Below are 20,865 nucleotides of genomic sequence, written 5' to 3'. Positions count from 1 at the left end.
GTGGCAGTGGTTAGGATGTGGGCTGGAAAGGCGGCGAACGGGTGGAGGAGTGTTGCAGTTGTGGTTGAGGGTGTGAAATCTATGGATGGAGCGACAATGGAGTACAGGGGTCTAATTTTTCAAATTTCAGTTTTCACAAAATTCTTTTATGCGCTAATCTTTTTTATTGGGCTCATCTCATCTATCTATCACTACAACAAATCCCTTGCTTTTCCGACGCTTCTTTAGGCTATTCTCGACGCTTAAAAGTGTTGCCATTTTATATCTCGACTCTTTAAAAAGCGTGATTTTTCTGGGCGTCAGGATTTTCTGACGCTTTTTTCCGTCAACCTTGTCGACTCTTTATTGCGTCAAGGCCTTTTTTAAGAGCGACGCTTTTTTACGTCAAAATTTCTCGACGCTTTTATGCATCTAAGAATTGCTCTCGTTTTATTATACATCATGAATCTTTGAACCTCTCCGCACTTTTCCATCTCGTTTCTTTTGGCTCCAATTCTTTCATATATCCCAACATACTCTAGCAAATTAAAAGGAACTAAATGATAAGATCCTTAAAAAGTAACCCATCAAATAAACTTTATCATTGATAAAAGAAATAGCTAAAATTTGGATTACAGCCTTACAATATATTAAATCATTAACACCCTTTCAAAACACAAAAGAAATATATATACTACACTATAACATTTACATTACTTCAAGCTCTTGCATTGTCTCTTTAATCTTCACTTCAAGAACATCCCCCGTCCAACTCTGTAACAATAAGAAAAAAAACTGGCATATTTTCTCCAAAATAGACTCAATGTGCTTCACTTGAAACCTTCCATTAATCACCGAGAAAAACTTTGTTGTCCAGAGCTGCATTTAAAGTCAATTCCACCTTAAGATAGTCTTCCAAATGTTAAAAACTGATGTCAAACTAAACACTAAAACAGATTGATAAAGCAAAGTTTAACTCGCAAAAATTAATAATTGGAAAAACTCAGCTGGAAACAATGATTTGTAGAGAACATAGTGTGTCTGAACTGTAGCGTATTAGTGTATGTGAGTGTCAACTCAACCCAGTTAATAAGTTGAGAGCTAGCAAATTAATACACACATTCAACAAGACTTGAAATTTGAGGTAAGGAGTTCAGCACTACGAGACAGCCTGTTCAAATTCGTATAAGAGTATATGTTCACATTCGTATAAGAGTATATCTCCATTGCATAACCATAACTACAGAAAAGTTGAAGCTAAAAAAATTAAAGAAATATACCATTAGGCTAGTAGTAGACACAAAACACACTGCAATCAAGAAAAATGTTTAGCATTGGCAGCATCATATCATACTTTTAACATTAATTAATAGCATAAAACAAGCCAAAATCTAGAGACAAAATCACTCTACTGAAATCTAGTTGGGCAAAAGGCTTGTTTATACCAAATCTGAACTAAAAAAGGTTTTATTAACGAAAGGCCAAAAGAGGATGAAATCATGGTACAGACAAGGTCAGCATCATATAAGTTCAATGGTTTCAAGTTTAAAATAAAAATAAAAAATAGACTCGCTTCTCTCACCTGACTAACGAAAAGCTATTCTTCGAGGATGTCTTCATGTTAATCCAACTTCATAGTCTGCACTGTCATAATAAAAAAATCATATACTTGACCCAGCTGCACCATGGCATGAAATCATCTTTAATTATTAGTCAAATTTGCTCTCGTAACTTTGTCTTTTGAAGTCGTTCAGTTAATATAAAACTGAATTTCTCTACATTTAACTCAGTAGCTCTTGTAATTTTCTAAAATGCCTTGAAAAAATAGGGAGCATATTAATAAGCATTTAAGTGAGTCTTATCACTATTCTTTTACAAGCTCTAATGCTTTCCTTTTTCAAGAGATTCCTCTTATTGTTCAATAGATGTCTGTGCGAGCTCACTTTTTTATCATGACGAAGCAAACTTTTTATTTTTCATCATGACCAAGCAAACTTCTTATTTTTCATCATGACCAAGCAAACTTCGTCAGCAGCCATAGAATATATAAACAATAGCCATCAATGACAAAATCACCTCCACACTGCCAACATTTGCATAATTTGATCCGCGATAGATTTTAACACAAACAAATGAATTCCTCCAACATATGCATGAAGGGATCTGGTATAGACATTTTCAACTATAGCCTTAATGCTTTACAATGTTAAATTTAGTTGACAAGTTTATAAATGTACACATATAAATTGCAACTAATTTGATAATAGGCACTAACCCACTAACACCTAGTTGTCAACACATCATCAACACATCACCAACTTATCTGCAACAATAACCAGCTAGCATAGCAGCATAATGGCACTAGCATTTACAATGCAACAACATGAAACTATCCGCAACTAGGGAAAACTCCTCAGCTGAACTACTTATCTGTTAAAGATTCAACTTCTACGCCTTCTTAAGCTAACTCTTTGTCAATTGTTTAGGAAAAAAACTTAGAACCTAAATTATCCAGAGTTATTATCAAGAAACTGAAGCATATCTAACCTTTACTTGCTCATGTAGAAAACTGGTATTCCATCACTCTAATAAGACAGAAGTCGTATCAGTCTGCATCAAAGTTTCACATGAAAATGTTGATGTACAGGAGAGAGAACTGATGTACTAGTGATAAGAACAGTCCTAAAACTGTACAGGGAGCAAAAGAAAACAACTGAAGTACCAATATTAACATGAATTATACCTTATAAGGTGACACAAGCTGCTGAAGCATTGTTATCTTTTCACCGAGCTTCTCTTTTCTTTCATGTGCCTATGAACCAGGAATCTACTCCCTAAAGAAAATAATCAAATAAGTTTCACACCTTCCCCTAATCCTCTTTATTATGATGTCTCTTTTGTAGTAGTTTCATCTTTCTTTAATGAACAACAAATATGTATGTATATAAAAACTTCTCACGTTGTCATTCAATGGACGAGAAGTACATGTTACTACCACATAGGGATGGCAATGGGTCGAGTTGCATTGGGTTTTGCAAGATCCAAACCCGATCCACTTACTTAATGGATCACCAATCCATATCCAAACCCGATCCATATCCAAAATTTTAAGATCCATACCCGATCCATTATACTTTTTTCAAATCCATACCCACTCCAAATTCATACCTGATCCACCATATAATCCAAAACTCAATACGTAACTTGATTTACCATATAAAAAATTAATCTTATATGAAAAAATTGAAATTAAAGTTTAATAAAGCCTAAAATTTCAAAAATATTTGACTGGATCGGGTTCGGGTATGAAAGGATTGGGTTTGGATTTGGTTCGGGTTTTCCAACAGTGGATTTGGATATGGGTTTTTAAATAGTGGATCGGTTATGGGTTTTTAAGAGGTGGGTTTGGATCGAATTTTTTCCTTTGGTTCGATTCGGTTCGATTCGGTTTGGGTCATAATTGTCATCCCTACTACCACAACAGTTTATTTTTTTGAACATTCATATTTAAACTACTAAACCGGTCATTCTTTACTAAACACATTCGTAAAAGAATGTGACTTCATATGAATGAGAGAATTTGATTTTTGTTTTTGTGAAAAAACTTATGAACTATCAAGTTGAAATCATCCTTGGGTCTACCATTGTTACTTGTTAGTAGGACACACAAATATCTCGAAAATTCATATTCATTCGTCATAGTTCATTAATACTTTCACAAAGAATAAAAAAGGCAAACAAATTATTGGGATGAAGGTAGTAGTAAAGTATGAAGGGCATGCCACTATAACCAAAGTCTTAACATATTTATAGGTGTAATGTATTCCGTATACATCCATTCCACCTTAATCCGTCGACTTTGTTTTTAACCCAATTGCAATGTAACTAAAAATTTTCATGCTTCATTCCATGACTAGCACATATAAAAGTTTTAGAAGTGTGTATATGCTCAAAATTAACTTTGTAAGCGCAGTTATTTAACAAATGATAACCATAAATCATCATACATAGTTAACTACCTGAAAGTTTGTGACACCTCCATACTTCAAGTGCCTTACCAGGACCACTTAAGGTATGAGAACGTCACCATCTCGGTTACCCGAGGCAATGATAATCAAATAGACAATAACGAAACGTATTTAAATGATAATAAAGTTTAAGTGATTACATAACATAACCAACTGTAAAGTAAAATACAACTGTTCTCAAACTATAAACCAACTAAATGAAACTGTCTTAACAAACACAGCGGAAGACTAAAGACTCTGATATGTGACGACTCCATCCCCAGCTAGATCCCTCGCGTATCCAAGATATACCTGTCAAACAACTGCTCACCACCCCCGAATGGATCACCACAGTTTTTAAAACATTTAAACAGGGTCAGTACTGATTACATAAAAACAAATGCCGCAATGAAACAATATCACAAACAGCTCAAACCAATCTCCAGCCTCCATCTCCAATCTCCACACAACTGACTACACACTAAAGTGTGTTGCCCTGCCAGAGTACCCATCGCAACAAGTACTCCTCGCCGCCAGTGGGGGGGCCGCAGCCGTTCCCACCTAAGCCCCGCTCATCTCCATCGAGCGATAAACCCATGTTCATTAATGTGCACATCCCTTCTGTGGCGGGTTCCACAGAAGGCGAATCAAGGGCGTGAAGCCACTCCCGCAAGTGGCTCCACTCAGCCAGGGACGCACCCCGAAGAACACAAACAGATAAACAGCAATCACAATACAACCTCAACAACCGTCTGAAACATTCAACAATATGAAATCACAACCGTCTGAAACAATCAACAATTACTAACTACAGCACAATCACCACAAGTCATATAATTAATACTGAGTAGGGAAACCCTACCTGGAAAAGCAATCACCACAGACGGTCTAGCAGGTAATCAAAGTCGTTCTTCAATGAAATCACCTCCTATCAAACATACAACCATACAATCACCATCTAATAAGCACAACACCCCTGAAACCCCCAATTTACCCAATTAGGGTTTTAACCAAACTCAAAGAAACAACATAGAAACTATACAAAGATCTTACCCTCGACAAGACGAACTCAATGGTGTAAAGAACGTGACGATCCGACAACTTTAGCCCTTGTGATTTGATAGTAACGCGATGACGGAGACAACGTAACTTCTTTTCTCTTTGAAGGGCTTTTAGAAAAAGTAAAAGTGATGAATAAAGTGACGGAAACATTTAAATATGAATCACGCATTATTAACAAATCCCGTAAAAAACAACTCGTAAAAGTAACTTACTCGATCGAGTAAGTAACTTACTCGATCGAGTGCCCCTTACTCGATCGAGTGCCACACATACTCGATCGAGTACCCATCCGACAGACTATTGTTTCATATAAAAACATAGTTACTCGACAGAGTAAGCCCCACTCGATAGAGTACCCATAAACATAGAAACAGTAGTATTACAGTCTTCCCTCCTTAAAAAGAACTTCGTCCCCGAAGTTCAACCCATACTCAAAACAAACATACAAACTCGACCAAGACACAACAACGGAACTAAGAACTCAAAACGAAACCCCAACCTATAAAACATGAACTCTTAACACCAACTCCACCAACTATGTCTACCTCCACAACATGACTCACGATATCGTATCCACCACATTATAGCCTCTCTCGACACTAACTCCATACACTACCAACTACCATACACAAACGCCGCTAGCTCCGTTTCACTAACATATTATCCATTAGAAAATCCAATATCAACACACTCATAAACATCAAACGGAATGTTACATTCTACCACCCTTAAAAGGAACTTCATCCTCGAAGTTTAAACATCACCACACAACTGTCAACTCCATCGAACTCAAAAATATCATCATCCAACTGTCAACACTATCAAAATATTCTCCCATTCCTAAACATCGAACTACTACAAGCACGGTCATGACCTTTAACAAAATCAACCACAAAGAAAACCATCCTTTATTCTCCATTAAGACTCAAACTTCCAAATATACTACAACATCTACAACCATCAAACTCTCTTTGCCGCATCTTACTGCTCTTAAGATAAATGTTACATCCTCGTAACTCACTAATACTAAATCCTAACTATATCTTCTCATTATCTCATCACCACCGCATGTCAAAGATAACCACCTATAATCTAAACACTTGTTATGCATATATCTAAGGCTCTCTTACTTAAACAGTTCTCATACTTCAATTCACTCGTCACACCACCTAACCTATACCTCAAAATCTTTAGCTTAACCAAAACTTCAATTGTTCCCTATTACTACCAAAACGACATAATCCTCTATACCTGCACCTATCTCCATACTCATAACTCACGATCCACAATTATTACATACACTCACACTAGATCCTCAAGTTCTTTTCTTTCATTACCGCAAAACTCATACATAACTTAACATGACACTAATTCCCAACACCCTACATTCACTGTCCCAAAATTTGATTATGAACCACCTGCTGCGTCCATATCAGTACAACACATGTTCCACAAATCACTTGACATGACTATGTCTACCGATTCCTCATCTTAAAATAAGATCAAAATTACTATAACAACTTTTCACAACTGTGGCCCATCAACAGAATATTACTATACCATGACAACAACGAAAACATACGCAACTCCCTTTTATATCATACTCTACCTCATTCCTAAACTGAAACTGGTAAGAAATATCAACAAACAAAACAACAGTCTACATGTTCAGCCAAAACTCACAAGGAACAGCAGCAAACAAAACAACAATCTATGTATAGCTGGTATGTACTTTCGAAAACTCGTATCATAATCATCTCGCCAACTCCACCACAACCGGTGACGGCATCGCAACACCGCCACCAACAGCCACACCGCAGTGCGAAAATACCCGCATCACAACACTAAGTACCGTGTCCGGATCACCACCCGAGACACAACAACCACATCGATAGACATCACAACTACATATAATTCCCATAAACACTAACTCAGAATAACTTTCCGGACGATAAAACTTACTCAAGACTGCTTTACTAGATCACAACACAATATATTATACGGAATAAACAGACAATAATCTCATGAATACCATCCATACCTTTTCACGGAATAAACATATATCATGAATACTCATGCAAGTATAACCAGTCATGCCAGACCACCCAAACTATCACTTTTGATCATCATTCCATTAAGTTTACCGCATCCAATATATATTACAAAAATTCAGATAACAACTTTATAACTATCACACCATACCGCTTCTCGTGAGGTCAGAACCTCACACCAACATTTATATACATCTTAGACCCATAATGACATCCAACTAGTCAATCTTGATCACGTAAGTTACCACCTGGTAAAGGTTACCTCTCGCCCGAGCTTAACTCGTATGCCCTTCATAACACTTTTTCCCATTCGCATACCATCACCTCCTGCCAAGTATAACCATACCACTAATATTCAACTACTAGCACCCGCCTCATATAACCACATCTTATACTCCCTCTCAAACGTATATATCAATCCGGCCTCTACAAAATCAACCTCTTTAGAGTTGTCATCTTTCTTATCTATCATCACTCTTAATCACTAGCAACAACACCTCAACACTACCACCGTTCGGACATCAAACCTCCTACACCCATCTCTAAACATTATGATTTCTTTCCTATCTTTGGCTAACATCCTAAATCACGACATCAAATCCACCAACAAAATTACCTCAACATTGTTCCCAATACTATCTTACTTGTATTGTTATCCAACTCTCCACCAATTATCTCTTTATCGCGCAAATACTCCACCAAATTCTTACTCCCTTAATTCCTCGAAAGTCATGATTATCATGTTGTCCTGAAACTCCTATATAATCATTAACTAGCATCCTCGTGATAGTGTCACACATCTTGACGATTCCTTACTTTTATATCACATAACCTCGGTGAACATTTTCCTAGTTTTACTCCCCTCATTCTTTTCTTTTACACTCGACAAAATCAATTAACCATTCAACTCCTTATTACTTCTACCTAACTCTTTAGTACTCCGGTTACCTTCTCATTGCTCCAAACTCAAATCCCATTATTTATTATCGATATCATCTCAGTCTTTCTGACCCTGGATCCTCTCTTATCATGCTATCACTCACAATTATCACCAATCAGTCCAGACCATCTCATGTTATCACTAACACTGATCACCCATCACCATTTTTTTTTTTAAATTCTTAAACTCTTTTCATACCGTTAAACGCCCAAGGAAATCGCACAATAATTCCACCTCTTGATAATACAAATTCCCAAACTCATTCACTATCTGCAAATCCGCGTCGCGACAGGTTTCCCTAAAGTTCACTATATACCACTCTTCTCAACCCCTTTAAAACGAACTTTCACTATATATATTCTTAACCCACACGACTCCTAACCATCTCCCTCCATAATTCTTTACACATCTCAAGTTGCCACTATCCACACCCTTACTTTCAATCTTTTCATTCTCACGTTCCTTAGACTCACATCATCCCTTGCCCATATTCACTTACTTTTACATTACTCAACACACAATCATATCACTCATCTCATCTCAGAAAACATGCTCTATGTCTCAATTAAGCCATAACGATCTTCCTTTTCTTTTTCCACTATCTATCACAACCACATATAACTCATGTCCTCCCACCGAACTCATACTCACCACAGGTGTCACTCCTTACATCATAAGATTGGGTAACTCACGTATCAGGACCAATACATACGTAAAACAATGCATAAAGAAATAATATAACACCTTTGAATTAAACATAATATGCAACGAAGTCAAAAGGTAAGCATAGGACTCAAAATAGGGGTCACTAGATCGAGTACAGGCCACTCGATCGAGTGAATAGCCTACTCGATCGAGTAGGTGAAAGTCAGAGACACGTATAACAAATTACCGTGGCTACTCGATCGAGTAAGGCTTACTCGATCGAGTAACAAGAGGTGCACTCGATCGAGTACCCTACGCATTTCTCAGCACTGTCCAATTTTCGTAAAACGGTCATAACTCACTCGTTTCTTGGTCGTTTTGGGCGTGTGACCTATCGTTAGAATCGTAAAAGAACAAGATATCACCTCCAATTAGAATCACATCAAAATCATTTATTTATCTCAAGTTATAACAGTTTAAAAACAACTTTGCTGTAATCAGACGACATAACTATTTGATTTTCTCTTTCAAACAACTTAAACATCAATGAGGTGAACAAAAGCGACTCGATGCTTGTAAAACCACTATCCCTAACCACATGTTACTGCTTACCAAAAGCCAAACAATAACATCTATCATGCTCATATAACATTCAACTTATCAATCATGTATTACCCACATGCTTTTATTCTATAACTTTTCGAACCACAATGACATAATATATAACATCAAACTCCCATTCATGTGTTACTAACATATCAACATTACAACAACAACAAAAAAATCCACTTCAGTCATATAAACATGCTTAAATCATGAAATCATATTCTTATACAACATTATCCATCATCCCTCATACACTTTATCTAAAGTATGCATATAGTATATACCTTTATTATATTACTTTACGGAAACAAAATCATGCATAACCATATCACATCGCTTAATATCATGTTACTAAAATTGCCACATTATAAATCATTCATCCTGCAACATCATTATTCGTCACATATTATCATATATGAACTACTTCCTTTTTCCACCACATCATTCTCACATACTTTTCCAACTATTCCAACCAACATGGTATACCAACTATCATTCAACATGCTCTCAACCAACAACATACAACATCACACCGATTCATGCCACACATCACTATATTGGTACACAATTCACAAAATAAACACATAGCGATCCCGACTCATATCCCATGGTGACCGGTTCAAAATTGTAAGGCGAGTTCGCGACTTTAGGACGTCTCCCAAGTCTTTGCATTAGCTCCTACAACTCCTACCCGGGTTCATTTTAATTTGACTCCCTATATTCATTAGGTTCATTGGTTACAGGTTTCAAGATCGTCGCTCTGATACCACTCTGTGACACCCCCATACTCCAAGTGCCTTACTAGGACCACTTAAGGTATGAGAACGTCACCGTCTCGGTTACCCGAGGCAATGATACTCAAATAGACAATAACGAAACGTATTTAAATGATAATAAAGTTTAAGTGATTACATAACATGACCAACTGTAAAGTAAAATACAACTGTTCTCAAACTATAAACCAACTAAATGAAACTGTCTTAACAAACACAACGGAAGACTAAAGACTCTGATATGTGATGACTCCATTCCCAGCCAGATCCCTCGCGTATCCAAGATATACCTGTCAAACAACTGCTCACCACCCCCGAATGGATCACCACAGTTTTTAAAACATTTAAACGGGGTCAGTACTGATTACATAAAAACAAATGCCGCAATGAAACAATATCACAAACAGCTCAAACAACTCAAACCAATCTCCAGTCTCCATCTCCAATCTCCACACAACTGACTACACACTAAAATGTGTAGCCCTGCCAGAGTACCCATCGCAACAAGTACTCCTCGCCGCTAGTGGGGGACCGCAGCCGTTCCCACCTAAGCCCCTCTCATCTCCATCGAGCGATAAACCCATGTTCATTAATGTGCACATCCCTTCTGTGGCGGGTTCCACAGAAGGCGAATCAAGGGCGTGAAGCCACTCCCGCAAGTGGCTCCACTCAGCCAGGGACGCACCCCGAAGAACACAGACAGATAAACAGCAATCACAATACAACCTCAACAACCGTCTGAAACATTCAACAATATGAAATCACAACCGTCTGAAACAATCAACAATTACTAACTACAGCACAATCACCTAAGTGGAAAAGCAATCACCACAGACTGTCTAGCAGCTAATCAAAGTCGTTCTTCAATGAAATCACCTCCTATCAAACATACAACCATACAATCACCATCTAATAAGCACAATACCCCCCAAACCCCCAATTTACCCAATTAGGGTTTTAACCAAACTCAAAGAAACAACATAAAAACTATACAAGGATCTTACCCTCGACACGACGAACTCAATGGTGTAAAGAACGTGACGATCCGACAACCTTAGCCTTTGGGATTTGATAGTAACGCGATGATGGAGACAACGTAACTTCTTTTCTCTTTGAAGTGTTTTTAGAAAAAGTAAAAGTGATGAATAAAGTGACGGAAACATTTAAATATGAATCACGAGTTATTAACAAATCCCGTCAAAAACAACCCGTAAAAGTAACTTACTCGATCGAGTAAGTAACTTACTCGATCGAGTGCCCCTTACTTGATCGAGTGCCACACATACTCGATCGAGTACCCATCAGACAGACTACTGTTTCGTATAAAAACATACTTACTCGACAGAGTAAGCCTCGCTCAATAGAATACCCATAGACATAGAAAACCGTAGTATTACAAACTTGGCTCACTCTACAAGAGACGAAACCATCATAGACCATTTCCTATCCATAAGAAAGGGTCAATCTCCGATTATAAATATGCATTGATGGCTTAACTGATAGTGCCACAAAATTAATCACAATAGTAGTTGCATCAGCAGGTTGTATAATCACTTCAAAGACATACACAATCGCAGTCTTATTCAAGATGGCGTACATAAAAGTTTCAATTATTTCAACCATTAACCAGACCTAAAACCCTCAAATTAACAGAAATGAAACCCAACCAACAAACTGGTAACCAAAAAATCATCTTGTTAACGAATTTAAGTTCCACATGATCAAGAAACAAAAAGGATGCAAAACCACATTAACAAGGACAACGTTTAGAACCACAGCCCTGAGAGAAAACATCTCTCTTTCTGTTGCCCCTGCTACTGCTCTAGGATTCCTTTTCTTCAATTCACCTTCTACAAAAGTATCTAATTCTCCCAGAGAGGGCTAGGTATAACAAAACTAAGGCTAATTCAAACAAATAACACAAAACTTTATACACAGAGATTACCACCAACTACATGGAGCAACGATGGATCATACCAACACCGTAAAAGTTGAGATGGGATAGACAGTCTTTTGGTTAAAAGTCTTTATCGTGTTGGTCTCATCCCGATTGTTTCTAAAGTGCTGGAATTTGAGTAGTAAACCTGCTTCGACGAATCATCCCAGTAAACCTGATAACATTAGAGTAAGTAAACAATCAAACAAAAATACCAAGGTGAAGCAAATTATAACAAAAGGAATATTTCTTTGGTAAATTTGCTTTTCAGTAACAGGAATTCAATACGGCTTTTGTGCAGAATATTACGTATTTAAAAATTTTATTCATCAGAAGAATTCAGAACCAGCCTAAGTCGGGAGAAACAGAAATTATTTGGATGAGAAATCAAAAATAATAAGAAAACATTCCGTTTAACATTGAGTATTCTTGACAAAAGAAAAGAAGAGTGACATTATACTTGCATCATATAATTGGGAAATACATTAGTTTAAGTCAAAGTGAATAAAACGTCATTACCATCAAGTATTCAAATCAAACATTCATACTAAATGAATTATATCAAACTCGTAAATAACGAGAGATAATCAACACTAGATCGACTAAAGCTCAATCAATCTCATATAAATTCAATAAAATACTTAGTTCACCAAAATTGAGACTAAACTAATACAACAAATAAACAAAACAACAATCCAAAAAAAATCTTCAAAGTTAAATTAGAAAAATAAAAAGGATGAACATATGACCATCAATTATATTTCCGACGAGTTGAGTCAACACAGGCGAAGGACGGTGGGGTAATGAACGTGATGGCGGACAAATGGAGGCTTGTTGGCGGCGGGCCGATCAGGCAGACGCTCTGGGAAAGGAGAAGGATACCGATCAATTGCTGGTTAAAGGTGAAGGACCGACCTGACAGTGTCGGTGCCGTGATTGTGCCTTTGAGTTGATATTGGTGTCGGTGTTTTATTTAGAATGATTAGGTGACAAAATTTTATTTAGGGTTTTCTTATGGAAGAAGATGAATGAAGAGGACGTGAAAGGGTTTTCAGAAAGAGGTTTAGAGGATTTAATTTTTCGTATACGCGCTCATGTGAGGCATATGAGTGGTTACTATAATAAACAGGCATTAAAATAAGATAATGGGCGAGGGTGAAGCGTTATAAAGGCAAGGGATTTGTAGTAGTGTATATCTATATCTATCTATATCAATACTATATATTAAATCCAGAAATCAAGGGACTTCAATGTAATTAAAGAAAGTTATACAAATTAATTATACTATATAGTTTTAAATCACTAGCACCGTGTGATGGACCCGATTAAGGGATCTCAATGCAAATATTACATAGTTTGTGTTAAAATTAAATTATATAGAAGCTTGGTAATTTTCCTAAACATAAGTAATAGATTAAAACATGGTCAATTTCCTTAAAATAAAATAATTAATTGAGATTGTCAGTTTCCTTAAAATAAAATAATTAATTAAGATGGTCAATTTCCTTAAAATAAAAGAATTAATTAAGATGGTCAATTTCAAGGAGACTAAAAGAAAAAAGATATTTGGTAATTTTCCTAAATATTTATAGAAAACTAGAAGATGGCCAATTTCATTAAAATAAAATGATTAATTAGTATAAACATGCACACTTATGGTATTAATTATTATCATCATAAAATTATATATTAAATTTAAAATCTATGCAATTTTATTAAATTTTATAGTTTATTAGATGTATAAAAATGTTAATTATTTAACATACAAAAATATAATAAGTAGGTTATAAATAATTCAAATTAGGTTCCATAATATATAATATTGCATAATTCTTTCGATTTGATTTAATGCATATATGTAATATATTTATATAAATATATAATCCTCTTATTGAAAATTGGATGCCTATGTAGTAAAAGTAATTTTGTCAGTAAAAAAAAGAATTGTAGTAACATTGGATATAGTTATATGATAGTAATCACTCATTTGAATAGTAAAAGTAACAATATTATCAGCGGGATTAGTGAAAGTGGTAGAAACCACAAAGGGAGTAGTGAAATAATCAATATTAATGCGACAATAGTGAAAGTAACAATAATTACGGCGGGAGTGTGAAATTATCAATATTAATGCGGCAGTAGTGACAGTAACAATAATTACGGCGGGAGTAGTGAAAGTAACAATGATTACGGACAAGTAGTGAAATGTTATTACTATTGTTTCATTAATAAGAGTAAAATAGTAATAGCGGGGTAGTGAATTTGTCTCAAAATTTATTTCATCGTAATTTTAGGATATGTCATAGAAAAATATATTAATGATAAATTTATGGGTTATGCAACTTTAAGTAATTTTATTTAATGACAAAAAAATTTAATGGTAAGTAGAGTTAGCCCGGGCGAAGCCGGGCACCAATACTAGTAAAAGTATAATAAAGGAACCACTAAGCCACGTGTCATTCCCACAATCACTCTTACATTAACTTTTCCCGCCTAAGTAATCAACAAAAGATATGCAATATAATCAAGTAATCTCTTATATATGTACTGACCAAAAATAAATTACGTCAAATTATTAAAAGATATTTTACTCAAGTTATACAAATATATCATATAACAATAATAAATCTTATCTCCATCAGAAAAACGACCTAAAAATCAACTTATTCTAACGAGCTTATTGGCTATTACTTGAAATGAAAGGTTGAGAACTTAAAACTCAGATTGAAATTATTCATGTGATTGAATTTTATAAGTATGGTCCATGGGAGTTGCCACATATATAATACATTAACAAAGCTTTAGCTTAGCTTTAGGGTGAATATTACATTACTCCGAAATATACGCTATGTACCATTCAAAAGGATCTTACAAAAATTGAATAATTAAGAGAAGGACGGGTTTTAAGACCATTTTAGAGCTAAATGTGGCTACTTTTGGAACAACCATAATTTGTAAACATCAGTTGAACCATTATACTCGCATTTGACCATAAAATAGTCTCAGAATCCCATCTTATTGTTTCAGACGAAAATAGACTGTTTGTAACAAGAATGTGTGAGTTCCTTTACCCTCAGCATAAAAGCTACAAAATGAGAGCTTTAGAGGAATTTTTCTTGATCTTTTTGTTTGAAAAGAAAGGTATGGGTAACTAATACTTCCTCTGTTCCGATTATTTGTTTGTTTTTGGTTTTGACACAAATACTAACAAAAGAAGAGGGATCAATTATTAGACGATAAGAGGACCAAGTTAAGTGTAGGGGCTCCAATTGTCCATCAAAGGCATTCCTAAATTAGCAAGACTAGTAATTGATTGAGACACGTCAAAAATGAAATAGGCAAACAAATAACCGAGATTGAGGAAATAATATAATTAGGCTATCACCTCTAATTCCATCAACCATATTTCACCTCTAGATCCCAGGTTTTATATATTCCACGAAAAATATGACAATCTTTCTTTTTCTATTATTGGGACATCTTACACAATAGAACTAATTTCGTCATAGAAGTACTTGATTATGTGGATATAGGCACCATTGTTTAATTCAACTTACGTCTCAACTGTGCTGGAGTTATCAGAAACTGCGATTTGCGTCAAATTCTTATTTAAGGCGGGTGTATTCAGTTTAACTTTAAGATAGATCAAGAGTATGACTAAGACAAAAGAAAAATATATAAGGAAAAGTAAAAAGTTTATTTGTTCTATATATCCAAGTGTTATTATACTTAGTGATAAGTAGCATTTTAGTCGTATTTTACCCCGCATTTATTCCTTATTCCGACTCGATTTTGTGTGCTTAAATGTCTAAAAAGCTCATTTAATTACTAATTTATAATAATTAGTCATCCTAGTTATAATTAATAATTAGTGGGATTATTGTATAATATTAGTGTTAATATCATTCTAATTTAATGTTAAGGTGAGACGGGAAAGCAAGACGGAGTTTGAGACGATATAAAGGATGGCAAGAACAAAGTCAATCTTTGACTTTATCAAAGTCAACCCGTCTTCATCACAAACCAAGTTTCCCTGCTTTCGCTCCATCATCTCATCATCATCATCACCAACTCAACATCAACATTAATCTACCTCCATGGAAGTACCATTGCAGAGCTTCTCTCGCGAAAACCCGACATTCATCTTGTCCACAGCATCTCCACGCACCGATTCACGTCTCATTTCACCATTAACTCACCTACACCCCTCCTCCATAATCAAACACCACTTTCGTTTTACCTGCAAACCACCATTTTCACACTCCCTTCACCACCATCATCCTCCTTCATCATCGTCACCACCAGCATCAACAATTTACCACGACATCACCGCACCTGCTCATCATCTCTACCATCATCGTCCTCAGTTCAACCTCCATGAAACCCGACTGAGCTCCGACATCCTCATCTCCATCAATTACCTTCCAATCACCGTTTCAACCACTCACCACCATTTCACCCTCCTCCTCTGCCCACGACATCAACACAGCAGCAGCCACCATCATCAACCACCTCCATCGCCATTGTCGACAACCACCATGCTCCAGCAATCCACGCCATCATCACCATTAATCGTCATTTAATCCGTCATCATCAATGCAAGACAAACGGACTACCACGCATTCCCATGGTCTGAAATCGCCACCACCACCATCATATTGCGCCATCTTTGACTCGAGACCGAAACCGAGTCAATATCAAACAATTGTATCCTCTGCCGGTCAACCGGCAGTCGACTACCCCCACCGGCACAAACATCATCAATTTCTCATCCTTTTGCTCAATGTCTCGCTACCGTCATAGGCACCGGTAGCCGTCTCGCCGGCACACAGCACTCAAATCTTCATCGCGCATCAATTCTTGCTGCTCTCTACCGGTGGCCCTTCTGCCGGCTGCCCGGCTCCCACACCCAATCCAAATTTCTGCAACAAAGTTCAAGGGTCTCGCTACCGGTGACCAGCCCGGCCGCCGGTTGACCGGCAGGGGCCCCTTTTTGCTGCGTTTTGGTTCACACGCGTCCCCCTTCCCCCTTTTGTGTTTTTGTTTTTGTCCTTGTTTTGTTTTTGGGTCGATAGTTTTGCTATTGCTATTATTATTATTATTATTATTATTATTGTTATTGTTATTATTGTTGTTATTATTGGTATTACTAGATTTTGTGCCCGTGCGTTGCACGGGTTTCAAATTTGTCCTTCCTCTAATTGTTTAGACTTTTTAATATCATTTTGAATTATACGTAAAAGTTGTATTTCAATTACTCAAATAAGGTTACTATGTTGTTTATCCCTATTGTTATCTCCATATCAAATTAATAAATGTACAAACCCCTCAAAACTCGTAGCTGTTTACCAATTTCTTTGGACTTTTTGGTTAATTAAGGAGCATTAGAACGGTAGAATTGTCAAATTGTCAAATTAACGGGAAGAGTTTCATCTAATAATGTAGTTCTATTTTTTAGATAAATTGAAAAATACAATAAAATATTACACTAATAGTGTTCAAGGAAAAATCTAAAAAAAAATGATAATAAAATGATAATTTCTTTTATGAGAGAGGTCTTTTATCGAGATTAATGAGAGACCATCTTTCCTGAGAATTTGTGCTCTTCCCATATAAAATTGTAGGATGAAAAATGAAATATTTTTATAATCAAATGATAGAAATTTGAAATAAACTTTCTAATGTAATTTCTAATTCTAATAGGTTGGATATTTGATCTTTAATAATGAACAGTTGTCTAATGTGATAATAATTTCAAGCCTCCTGCAATTCTACGTAATTAAACCATTTAAAAGTCCTATTATCTTAAGAAATTCTACAAAACTTTATTATAGAAAATAAGAAATATAACGGAAAACAAATAAAGCGTAAGCCGTAAGCTCGTCAATACAATTCTACACTATATAACTATGAGCAACAACATATAACAAATTAACGGACAAATGTACGTATGAAGCTACATTGATTTATATTGCCAATAGCATCGAATCTACTGGAGGGCATGGTATGATACTATGATGGTAGTGTTTTGATCCTTTCCGGAACTGAAAATGAGACTCTGGTTTTGAGTACGTTTTGGCGCTAAAATTAAAATATGAGTGATTAGATTTCCATCTCAGGTTATTATTTGCTTCTTTACTGACATCTACCGACTCTTCCATATCAGGTTTATTGGTACGATGAGAGTAACATACAATAATAAGAATTTCTGCGTTTCGTATCCGATTTTGTCCGAATATTCATATGAGTGTCCAACGCCATGAATAAGATGAAATTGTTCTCGTATATCTGAAAAGAAAAGCAAACAAATCACTCAAGATTCACAAACTATACAATAACTCAATAGTTTGTAACTTGTATCACGACTTTATCTATAGTTAGTAAAATAAACTAAAAATATTAATTGGTGAATTTTAAACTTGCAACATATTTAAATTCACAAAATCTCATTGAAGACGGCGATATCCGTCACAAGCTTGTGACGTCACAAAATACCCATGAGAGGTGAGTGTGGGAGCACATGGGGGGTGCCCCACCTTGTCCTCTATCCCTTTTTGTGAGAGGTCTTTAACTTGTGACGGGATTAGCCTGTCACAAGCAAGACGCTTTGATTTAAATTTCACTTTGTTTAGGGAACTTAATATATAATTGATCACGTAGTATTGGCTAACACAAAGTAGTTCTGTACTCTATAATGAATAACTTGTTATATGGCTTTAGAAGAAAACGTTGATAGGCTAATTGCTACACTCTTTGTGATTTCAATATACATGGATGATCAACTTCACAATAATTCCCTTAATCACTTATCAATTATCATATTGACCGATCCATCAATTGTACATATTTGTACCTGCATGAATACAAAAAGTAGAGCATTATCCATGCACATAACCGATAAATCTTTAATACAAACAAATGAAAACATCACTATATTAGATGTAAGGGATGAATTGTATAATACGGTAACATATGAGAAAAGCTTGAATGTAGGTTATGCTTTTTATAATTATTGAATGATCTTTAGTGTTTTTTTTTCTTTTCTGTTTTGGTATTTATATAAACACCAATTCTTATTTCAGACCAAGGTATCCGTCTTATTAATAAGACGGATACCATATTCTCTCACAAAATACCCATTTAGGGTGAGTGGAGAGCACATGGGAGGTCCCACCTTTGTCCCCTCTACCCATTTCCTCTCACACAACGACCCGTCTTAAAATCCAACCCGTTTTAAGCAAGACTTACTATTATATAAATCATAGCATAGTTGTTCTATTAAGACTTCTAAGGTCATTAGGTGATTTGCATTGTTTAAAAATACGAAGTTCTTATCATATAATATGAATTTCTTATCTTATAATATTAGAGTGCTCTTAATGGCTACATAACTTATAAAACTCTATTAGATAGAATTTACACAAATATTAGATAGAAAGTTGCACAAATATTGGGGATAACTAACTATACATAAAATTAATAAAACCGTATGTAGATAGAATTTGCATAAATATTGGGATAATTATACATAATATTATTTTAAATAAAAATTAATTTGGTAATTTTAAAAAATTGGAGATGAACCTTAGATTGGTTCGTTCAGAAATTCCACCATCCCAACTGGCAACTGATCATTTCATAAAACTCAATATTTCAATAATCAACCAAAGTAATCAAATCGCATGCAGTTCATGTTATAAGATTTCAATGAAGGTTTTGGTCAGTCCCAAGCTCTTATGAACTTGAGGAATTTGTTTTCATCATATTTTATATTTATACTAAAAACTACTAAATTATTTTCGTAGACAGGAGAGTTATTCAATTTCGAGACAAGTCAGACCTACAAATGGTGATGAATGATGATCAATTAATATTATTTAATTCATAGGACGATTCTACATACAAAGTTTCAATTTAACTTTTTAAATTACATACATCATACAATGTTCGTTTTTAAATTACATACACCCGTGGTAGATGTGATAAAACCTAGCTTAATTCAAAGTTATGAACTACTCTTTTAATTTTAAGAAAGAAAGTACATTTTTCTTCTCCTATTTATCTTTTGGCACAAATTATAAAGCAAAATGGTCTCACGCCATGAGACGGTCCATTTTATTAAAAATACTTTTCATTTATTGCTAATAGTTGATTTGTCTTTTAACATAGTGAGAGCGTCTTACATTATAAAACCGTCTTATGCAATAGCTATTTATCTGTTGGAAATATTTCAAATATGTTTGCGAGGAGAGAGCTTGATCTCTTAGTACTAAGTTGCGCATGACACCAATTCTCATCATTTACATTCAATTAGAGTTGTACATGAGAAAAAAAACTGGCAACAATTAAAATTTGACATCAATGATCAACCTCATCTTTTGATCCGATTTATACAAAAACTTCAATGACCATCTGTCCACAACATATATATAGTTGCAAGTGTGCACAATATAGACCACCGAACAACACTAAGATGATAAGATCCAATCCATGTATGCCATAATCATCCAAAATTTTATATAATCGCTGAAGCTACCTCGAAAATTCATATGATGTCATGCATACATACCGTAGATCAAAGGTGTAAGATTTGATTAGTTGTTTGTCAATTGCCGGAACATACCTGCAAAATAAATCAGAGAATGATGAAATAAACGTCAAGAAAAAAAATAAAGAAATTAAAAATTGGTGATTGGGAAGACAATTATATGCTTTATATACGAACCCATCTCACCTTAAGCAAATAAAAATTTGGTTAATTAATGATAAGATTTGTAATTCCTCTCAAATTCTACGTCCTTTATTCTCTATTATTTTATCGAATTTTTTTTATAATTTACTATATCTCTTATTTTATTAGCTCAAA

At 35.2% G+C, this 20,865-nt stretch overlaps 1 long non-coding RNA gene across 1 annotated transcript; it reads right to left on the bottom strand.

Moving 5' to 3' along the window:
* Positions 1 to 11,738: 11,738 nt before the first annotated feature.
* LOC141654077 (uncharacterized) lies at positions 11,739 to 13,095 on the bottom strand. Its single transcript, XR_012547699.1, has 2 exons — positions 12,749 to 13,095; positions 11,739 to 12,174 (listed from the first exon to the last, which is right to left on the bottom strand). It is a non-coding gene; the product is annotated as an uncharacterized LOC141654077 (long non-coding RNA).
* Positions 13,096 to 20,865: the final 7,770 nt, after the last annotated feature.

Source organism: Silene latifolia, chromosome 1, assembly GCF_048544455.1.
Source record: "Silene latifolia isolate original U9 population chromosome 1, ASM4854445v1, whole genome shotgun sequence".
NCBI lineage: Eukaryota > Viridiplantae > Streptophyta > Magnoliopsida > Caryophyllales > Caryophyllaceae > Silene > Silene latifolia.
The sequence above is the reverse complement of the archived record's forward strand: the minus strand, read 5'-3'. Positions and strand labels throughout refer to the sequence as shown.